Raw genomic sequence first — 10,214 nt, 5'->3', positions numbered from 1 at the left:
GGACAGCGGATCACGTCAGAGAAGGGAAAGAGGAGGAGCTTTGCATGATGTAATTCTACCGTAAACAAATGTTCTCTTAGCATCCTATTGTCTTTCTTTGCAATGGGCTTTCACATTCAAATGTTCTGACTTGCATTCTTGTCTTTTTGTGTGGAGACCAATAAAACACCAATTAATTTTTAAGGATTAAAGGTTTTTCTGAGTGGAATGCATATACTTCACTGAGCAAACACTGGCAGCTGGGGGATGTAGCTCAGTGGTAGAGCGCGCGCTTCGCATGTGTGAGGTCCCGGGTTCAATCCCCGGCATCTCCATTGTTTTTGCTACATGTCTGTTTCTTCACGTTTCAAATTGCTGTGCCCTTCACTACAGAAACATTTGCCTGCTTGGTTTTAGACATTTCTAGATATAGGTAAACTTTTTGCTTCCACAGCTGCTGTCACCTGCTTGCGTATTGCTTTCTTTCCTTATTTTGGACAAAACATTTTGTAATTTTTATAAGAAGTACACTTTCACTACTACAGAATATGAAGTGCGGTGCGAAAAATGTAAGTTGCATTGGCCGGGAATCGAACCCGGGCCTCCCGCGTGGCAGGCGAGAATTCTACCACTGAACCACCAATGCATATATATAAAACTTTCTTTCAAAGTACTTATATGGATAAGTTGTTCTAGCTATATTCCTCTTTTTCAGTTCTCTTAAATTATGTATTTCAGTATTTATGGTTAAATCAACTTTCAAGACTTACATTTATAAAGTTCTATGTCCGCCTTCCTTAAGAGAATCTGGGAGACCCGGGCTGGAATCCTCTCTTTACCACGGGATCTGGCTGAGTAACTTTGGGCTGGTCATACCCTCTCAGCCTAACCTACCTTGCAGGATTGTTGTGAGGATAAAAGGGAGGAAAGGAGAGCAATGTAATCCACTTTGGGTCCAGATCGGATATAAATGAAGTAAATAAATATAGACGAGTAGAAAGGTGGGGGAGTGAGACATCGTGGATTTCCTCTAAAAGGAGGCAGCCTAGGTAGTGGTGGCTCCTTCTTGGGAGCTTCTGCCCATCTCGTTGCTAATCTTGAAAGTTGCTTGAGTTCTGATGCACTGAAACTGGTTTCAAGATGCAGAGGAGTTAGCCGTGTTAGTCTGTAGTAGCAAAATCAAAAAGAGTCTACTGGACTAGTAGAGTCTACTACTAGTCCAGGTGCTACTGGACTCTTTTTGGTTTCAAGAGATTCTGCATTTGCAACGTGGATACAAGGCTGGCTCAAGGAGTTTCAACACCCCGAACAAGAAGTGTCAAAGCAATACTTGTGTCTGGCCTTTAAAGGAGCAAAAATCCCTTACGGGCACAGAGACTGGAATCACAGGGGAGTTCTGGGAAGGATTTGTGCAGAAGATGGTGACAGCAGGAGCTCAAATGTACAGCGCCAGCACTGCAGGCTGTTCCACCATTCCATTCATTCATTCATTCATTCATTCATTCATTCATTCATTCATTCATTCATTCATTCATTCATTCATTCATTCATTCATACTATTTCTCACTGAGGGCCAAGCTGCAAGTGACGAATGACACTTGAACGGCAAGTGAACAGACTCACATGTATTCCTCCCTGTTCACTTGCACTCCACTTGCGCTTCACTTGATCTCAAAAGCGTATGCTACAGATGCATCTGAAGAAGAGAGCTGTGGTTCTCGAAAGCTTATGCAACAATAAAGTTGATTAGACTTAAAGGTGCTACTGGATTCTTTACTATTTTGCTACTACAGACTAACATTGCTAATTCCTCTGGATTTTGTGAATCATTTCACTTGATTTTCAGTCCGGCTAGCTTCTAATGGAACGTTAGTCCTGCGGGGTCTAATGAGTCATGCACAGTGTATTTTTATTGTTATTTTATTTATCTTCTCAGCTGTGTTGAGTTCCTGCAAGGTAGAAAGGCAGCTAATAACTGTTTTAAACAAACAAACTGTTTTAATTTTGTGGTAGCCTGATGAATGTTAAATGGAGTCAATTATCTATTTCAACTTTTATTAATACTGATATAGGGGATTTTTAAACTTTCTATTACACTATTTCTGTTAATACTAAATTGCCCACTGTCGAAGACTTTTGGTTTGTTTCCCATCTTTTTCCAGCATTGTAGTAGGCGAGAGAAGCATCAGATAACAGAAGGGGAACACAGCCTTAAGATCAGAAACGTTGGCAGTTGGATATGAAGTGCTTAAACTAAGCCAGGCATTGTTACTATTTGTATTGATCTGTCTAGATTGTGAAATTAAGAGGAAAATTGGTTGTATGGTTTATTGGTCTATGCACTGACCAGTAGTGTGTGAGAAATTAAGTGTAAGGAACTTACAACTAAATATAGGTTGTCATGTAACTATAGATATGGATATCAGAATATAATGCTTAGAATTTAACCTGATATATATTGGTAAAATATGAAAAAGTCGGGAGGTCAAAAAAAGAATTTAAAAACCGATGAAAGGAAAATCAGGGCTTTTTTTCTGGGAAAAGAGGTGGTGGAACTCAGTGGGTTGCCCTCAGAGAAAATGCTCACTTGGCTGGTGGCCCCGCCCCTTGATCTCCAGACATAGGGGAGTTGAGATTGCCCTCCGTGCCGCTCCAGTGGTGTGAAGGGCAATCTAAGCTCCCCTCTGTCTGGAGATCAGGGGGCGGGGCCACCAGCCAAGTGAGCATTTTCAAGAGGTTCCGGAACTCCGTTCCCCCACGTTCCCCCTGAAAAAAAGCCCTGAGGAAAATATCTTTCTAATATAGAAGAAATAGCACCACCAGTATATAGTGGAATAATATAATGATACTTATTATTAATGCAGTAGATTTACAGTGCAATCCTATGGAGAGTTACACAAGTCTAAGCATATTGAAGTCAATGGGCTTAGACTGGTGTAACTCTCCATAGGATTGCACTGTTAGTCGCAATATGGAATTAGTATACAGGAAAGATCAGATGGAACAACTTTTTAGATATTATGAACTTAGAAGGGAGGAAGAGAAATGGTTAGAGAAACTAAAATATGGATATCTGAAGACAGGGAATGGAACTTAGTTATATACTAATAGAAAATGACAAAGTAGTGATGGAAAAAGAAAATACTGTTTATATAAATTTAGAAGAAGAAAAGCTCCAACAATTGATTAATGACCATTATAAACAAGGTTGAACTATACATATATGGTTAGATGATAATAATAATTTCTTTTGTAATCCCCAAAATATGAAAAGAAGGCTTATATGTGCCAAGTTACTTAATATAAATTGATTGTTAACACGGTTGATTGGTATATGGTAGGCTATTGTAAGCAAGACACTATGAAGACTGTGCCCCTACCCTTTCCCCCTTTATCCTTCCTTCTGCTGTACTTTCCTTATTGCAACCTTTATTGACTGTGTTGATCCGTCCCCCTCCTGTTGTATATGTATCTAAAAACCAATAAAATCATTAACAATAATAAAAAAGATCAGAAACGTTGGCTTTGCTCTTGCACTGAAAGCGCGTAAATCTCTCTTTCCATAATGTCTAAGTAGTCCAACTTTGTGTAGGACTGCAACCAGCATCTCTAGGAGTGAGATTTCTCACACGTCTTCACAAATGCATTGCAAATACTTAAAAAATCCCATTCTGAAGCAGAAATGGTAGAAGTGTTTTGTGGAGAGAATTAACTGTTTTAGAAACATTTTCATTAAATAAATCTTTAAAAGTATTTCAGTTCGAACAAAAAGCAGTAGTGGTTGTGTACAGTTTATGTGTGCTAGTAAATGTTTCTGTGACAAATTCATTCTCTTCCTTGTATACTTGCTCTGGTAAGCAAGTCTTGCACAGAAACCGTCTCTGTGTACATCAGGAAAAAATATCTATCAGATCTCAGAAGCTAAGCAGGGTCAGCCTTGGTTAGTAATTGGATGGGAGACCTCCAACGAAGACCAGGGCTGCAGAGGGAGGCAATGGCAAACCACCTCTGTTAGTCTCTTGCCATAAAAACTCCACTAGGGGTTGCCATAAGTCAACTCTGACTTGAGGGCTCTCTCCAGCACCAAAGAGCACCTTACAAAAGTATACAAAGAAGAAAGGAAGTAAGAAAATACAGTTATTTCCAGAACTCAAATTATAATATGCCTGGGAATAGGAGGACCCTCCAGAGTAACTTCTGATAGCAAAACATCCTGTAATAGCCGGCCAGGATTCCCTCCATCCACGCAAAAGAATGACTTTATCACAGCAAGTCCAGTGTCCTCCCTCCCTTCAATGGATGAAGTTATCCACAAGAGGAATATCCTGTAGCACTTTCCATCCCAGGTTTGGTCATCTCACTACATCCGGTGTCAGGGATGGAGTACCTGCATCTACAGGATGGAGAAGACCGACTTCCAAGGACAAATGAACATGAATACAGGTGATCACACACGTGCCCAGGAGAAGCACCCTAGATGAATGTTCAGGCTCAGCGCTGGAGATGCATCTAATGCAGATATAGTGGATGGTAACATTCAAAGGAGCCCTGGCAGAATATTTCAACGGCAAGGAAAATGCAGGTCTTCATGTATCCCTCAAAAGTGGGTGTAGGTGCTTTCTAACCAATAGTTGCAGAATGAAAAACAGGCAGAATCAGACAGGCAGACATCAAACTCCTGAAGGCTCTGCAGACACAAGGATATTCTACTCCTTGAGCCAGAGGGGGGCTTCAGGCTTGGAAATAGTGAGCATAGATGTATAGTTTCGTGATGACTGAAAGCCCCTTGCTACAAACTAGCACAGCAGAAACACATGGATCATGGCTGCCAATGGCCACAGCCACACTGCCACTTCCAAACACACACATCCCCAAAAGCCCCAGCATTCCCAGAGCAGGCTGGCCAGCCACTCTCCATGCTTCCCTAAGCTGAGAACTTTTACAATTTCTCTCCCAGGGGCGCTCATGCACTGGGCAATGGTGCCACAGCAGCTCCTGAATGTGAGCTCATCCCTGAGAAAGTCCAACAGAACCCCCAACCCCAGCACCTCCAGAGCAGGCTGGCCAGCCTCTCGCCATTGTTCCCTACGAAGGCCAACCATCACACCAGAGAATCACATAAATGAAGAAATAATTTCAAGTACTTTTATTTATTGGATTTCTTGCCCACCCTCCACACAAGTGGGCTCAGGGAGGGTAACAGCATTAATGTTGCATCACGGTAATACAAAGCCACAACAGACACTACAGTTACTAACACAGAATTAACAAAGATTACAAAATGCACAAATAAAACCCTATGGAGCAAGGGACATTCTTGCAAATAGAAGTAAATGGAAGCCAGGGGCTGGATCCCCACCCCAACAGAACCGAACTGAAGCCCACCAAAAAACACTAAGCACCCCCTGAGCAGGCTGACTCCATTGTTCCCTATGAGGGCCAACCATCACACCAAGGAATCACACAAAACAAAAATCAATTAAAAAAATTAATTTATTAGATTTCTTGCTCACCCTCCACACAAGCGGGCTCAGGGTGGGCAACAGCATGCAACATACAGTTACAAACTGAGTTACAAATATAGGTTAAACAAAAATACAAAATGTAAAAATTGAACCCTATGAAGCAAGAGAAACTCTTGCAACTAGCAGTAAAAGAAAGCAAGGGACTGCCCCCCCAGCAGAACCAAACTGATGCAAAGGGAATAACTGAACACCAGAGTATCACATCCGTTCCACCCAAAGCAGTCAAGCAAAGACCCCCAATCAAGCAAAGCAAGCCCCCCCCAGCAAAAACCTTTAACAAGCAAACAAAATTAACACAAAATTAAAATTAAGAAACTCAAGCCAAGCAAAACACCCCAATCAAACACCCCAGCCACTCAAGCCAAGAGCAGGCACCACACCACACACTCAAGCAATCAAGAACAAACAAGTAGCAGTTTTTCCAGAGAATCCCTATTGGATGGTAGGAGAGGTGCTGCAGGGATTGGACACTCTGTAGGTCCCCTCTCCCTTCCCTGATCCCCCTCCCTCCTCCCCCTTCTGCCTCTCATTCACTCAACCCCCTCTTCATGCCCCCCATTGGGTAAAAAAAAGGCAGGAAGCTCAAAGCAGCGCTTTTCTTGCTGTTTGCAAACAGCAAGAAAATATTGCTGTGGCTGCTGCTCTTCTACCCAAAGCTTACCGAAGTGTTCCAAAGCACTTTGGTAAGCTTTGCTTCGGTATTTCTGAATCGGCTCAGCAATGCTAGGACCGATTTGGAAATACTCAATCTTTCTGAATCGGGCCCGATTTTGATTAAAAACCCAAATTGGAAACACAAAGCCTACGCCCCTAATCTTTATCTTAAAAGGGGGAAAAAGAGAACAGGAGGAATCAATGGCTGTATTTAAAAAGTGAATTTTGGAAAAAGAAACTCCCCCTTCCATAAGTACCTTACCTCTGAGGCAAAGCCCCTGCTGTTTCGTCAGCCACAGACTGTGCACTACTGGTCCTCCTGTGAACATAAGCAGATAAGCACATCCTCTGAGCCTAATGTCTCCAGTTGAAAGGCTCAGGTAGCAAGTGATGTGAAAGACCTGTTGTTTGAGACCCTGGAGAGCTACTAGCAGTAAGAGTAGACAGTACTGATCGGTATAGAGTCGATATAAAGCAGATTGACACCCAAGAACCCCTGAACACATCTAACATTTTAGCCATGCAGGTGAGATGCTAGGGTCTCAAGAGAGAGCCCAGAGCTCTGCCCTCAGCAACTGCCAATAGGAATAAGATGCAGATTGCAGGAGGCAATATCAAGCACTGGTCAGAAGGTGGTGCTGTTGAAGCACCTTCTGTCAGAAAGCGGTTCTCAGCTTTTTGGTTATAGTGTCCTACAATCCAAATGTACTTGGTGCAGTGACCCATCCAGGGTCAGTGCAGGTTTTCTGGCCATCTAGGCAAAATATGCCCATAGGAGTTCTTTCTGTGAACTTCCTCAGAGAAGAGCTAAATGCTTTTTTTTTTTTGCGGGGGGGGGGGGAGCTCACAGGAGTAAATGCAATTCTAGAGAACCTTGCAGGCTTCACAGATCTCCCTATACTTCCTCTCAAACAAGCCCAAAAAACAGTTTCTAAGAGCCAGCACGTGCCCCAGTCCCCAAGGTCTTTATCAAGAAAAACTACACCTAGATATTCTTAATTTCCTGCAATACTAGAGGTTGTGGGAATGACTGAACAAAGTCTTAATAGCCCCTTTCTGAGTGCTCACATTTTCAAATTCTACTTCCCTGATGATTATGAACTCCTAAACGTGAAAGTTGGGATTATTGGTTGAGGTCTTGGTGTTCAGTTGTGGCAGAGAGTTGCACAGATAATCATATGGACTGCACAGGTCCAGACAAATGTGAGATCTTGTATCCAACCACCTCACTTAGCCAATTTTGACACCTTTCTTAAGCCTAAGGAGGGTAAGGATTAGAGGTGGGCACAAACCAAGAAAATACTGAACTATGCCATTCATGGTTCATCACATTTTACGAATTATGAACCACAAACTTCAATGAACTTGCCATGGTTCGCGAACCGGTTTGTTTAGTTCGTGAAAATGTCACTTCCGGGGCAGCAGAAGGTCACTTCTGGGGCTGCAGAAAACCCATCCCCACCGTTGCTTAGGAAACTGATTGATCAGCTTTTCTGAGTTTGTTTGAGAGGAAGTATCTGTAAAGGCTCCAAGGTTCTCTAGAATTGCCTTTACTCCTGTGAGCCCCCCACCCACAAGCATTTAGCTCTTCTCTGAGAAAGTTCACAATCAGTTCTGAGCAATTACTCAGATATTTAGAACAGAAAACTCCACAAGGTGGCAGCCTTGATTTTAATTCCCCTTCCATTTTGGTCTCCTTTGATGTGGTTTATAAGAGGGCAGGTGCCCAATTTACAGTTTCTCAATTGTAAATAGTATTATGTGCTGGAAATTGTAGTAACTGGTACACTTCCTTGTGGGATTCATTAAAACTCTGCAATTATTCCCTAAACCAAGCGTTTAAAAAGAAAGAGAAATTAATGCCCCTAGTATTGTGTGTGAGATAGAGAAGTTTATCTCCAAATTTCTGCTTAGAAAAAAAAGCCCTTAAGCTTTGAAGTTAAATACAAGCTTTGAAGTTAAGTACAAGACAGTAGTTTAAAGCTAATGTTGCTATAAAGCAGGAATAAATTATTCTAATATCTTTCAACCCTCTTACCCTTCCACCCTCAAGCAGCAAAACCCAATTGAAGCTTCCTGCAGCAGCTAAGAAAAGAGCAAAGGGCTGTATCAGCTCAAGAAAAAAAGGGGGCACTACATTAAGGCTACCCAGGAAATCCTTTATTAGGCCATCCCAGAGAGGGCAAAGGGCCAGATCTCTACCATGATTCTCAGGGAGAGGCGGATGGCTTGAGAAAGATGAGCTTTGAGAAAGAAGGTGCCAAGGGTCTCTTATCATGTAGGGAGGGAAGACAGCATGGGATAGCCCAATTTTGTCAGATCTCAGACGCTAAAGCAGAATTGGTGCTTGAATGGGGCACCAAACCTTGCGGAGGAAACCAATGGCAAACCACCTCTGCTTCACACTTGCCTTGAAAGCCCCTTGCTGAGGTCACGGATGAATATTGTCCTAGACCTCTGCGCTGGGTGCAAGATTTGCCTGCATGTGAGATCTTCTGTAATTTGTTTTCGTATGCTAGATCTACTGTTGAATTTCTGCCTGCTCTATTCTGAATGCTAGACTCTTGCTTTACATGTACGGTTTGCTATAATTTTCTCTACATCTAAAAAATGACTGCTGCCACACTTCGCTGCTCTACATGAATCGTTGTATGTGGTTTTTGGTTTGGCAATACAATACACGGTGTTTTGTTATACTTTTTTAGTTAGTTTTGGTTTTTTACGCTTTTTTAAATATCACCCTGCTCAATCAGACATGGCCCGCTTATGGGATTCCCCATACCTGACATTGCAGAATCAAACTGGGAAGCTTCTATATATTGTCGAAGGCTTTCATGGCCGGAGAACAATGGTTGTTGTGGATTTTCAGGGCTGTATAGCCGTGGTCTTGGCATTGTAGTTCCAGACGTTTTGCCAGCAGCTGTGGCTGGCATCTTCAGAGGTGTAGCACCGAAAGACAGAGATCTCTCAGTGTCAGTGTGGAGAAGATGTTGGCAGGTAATTTATATCTACTCAGGAAGGTGGGTTTGGGCTGAGTCATCTTGTAAGAGTTTCCCAGGGTGTGGAATGCTAATGGCGGGAGGCTTCACTGTATCCTGAGGAGGTTCAGCTGCTGGCAAAACGTCAGAAACTACAATGCCAAGACCACAGCTATACAGCCTGGAAAATCCACAACAACCATTGGGAAGCTTCTGTTCTTGGTTACCGGGATGTAATGTGTTTACTTCACCCCTCTGAAAATCCTCTCCTAGTTTTGCATTAGGGCTGAGCATGTCATGTCTGTGCCCTATCCATGCCATACTTAATGCTGACCTATTGTTTCTGAACCAATGTTTCATGCTATAACTTGATGTCATATTACCAATGTCATAACTGTTTCCTTTCCCAGGCTTATTGAACCTCTAGGTGCCTTATCTGACTACTGTAGAAACTTTCAATGCTTATGACCTTGTATACTGCTCACTCCCATGCACTTGCTATGCCTCAACTTTGATCTCTTGCTTTCTCAGTGTCTAGACTTGATAGTACAAATATGTGAGACGTTCTCGGGACGAGTTTGCACCTAAAGTCCTGTTTTACGGTTGGGAGGGGGAAGGAGCAAACGTGTGTTAAGAAGAAGGATTTCCTTCTAGGTTACCATTCCTGTCAGTCCTGTTCTTACTGCTTAGATGCTTACCTTGCTCTGAGTAATCTGATGGACATACCTGTGGAAATGATCTGAATTCTGAATAAAGCCATTTAACCAAGAGCCTGGATTTCTTGCTACAATGGTACAGGGATCTATCTGCCATAGCCTGTCATCCATAGCCTGGCAGAGCATTGCAGGAAATTAAGAACATTTCAATGTAGTTTTTCTTGATAAAGATCTTGAGGGCTGGGGGCTGTTCTGGCTCTTAGAAATTGTTTTCTGGGTCTCTTTGGTGGGAGTACAGGGAGATTCATAAGGGCTCCAAGGTTCTCTAGAAGTCCCTTTACTCCTATAAGGCCCCAGGCCACCCCAAACAAGCATCCAACACTTCTCTGAGAAAGTTCACCATCAATTCTGAATAATTACTC

General features: G+C 42.6%; 2 non-coding genes across 2 annotated transcripts; one reads left to right on the top strand and one right to left on the bottom strand.

Moving 5' to 3' along the window:
* The first annotated feature begins 242 nt into the window (after positions 1-242).
* Positions 243-314, top strand: TRNAA-CGC (transfer RNA alanine (anticodon CGC)). The gene has a single exon. It is a non-coding gene; the product is annotated as a tRNA-Ala (tRNA).
* Positions 315-554: 240 nt separating this feature from the next.
* TRNAG-GCC (transfer RNA glycine (anticodon GCC)) lies at positions 555-625 on the bottom strand. The gene has a single exon. It is a non-coding gene; the product is annotated as a tRNA-Gly (tRNA).
* Positions 626-10,214: the final 9,589 nt, after the last annotated feature.

The sequence above is a fragment of the Eublepharis macularius genome, chromosome 11 (genome assembly GCF_028583425.1).
Source record: "Eublepharis macularius isolate TG4126 chromosome 11, MPM_Emac_v1.0, whole genome shotgun sequence".
Classification (NCBI taxonomy): domain Eukaryota; kingdom Metazoa; phylum Chordata; class Lepidosauria; order Squamata; family Eublepharidae; genus Eublepharis; species Eublepharis macularius.
Note: the sequence above shows the minus strand (reverse complement) of the source record. Positions and strands in the feature narration are given on the sequence as shown.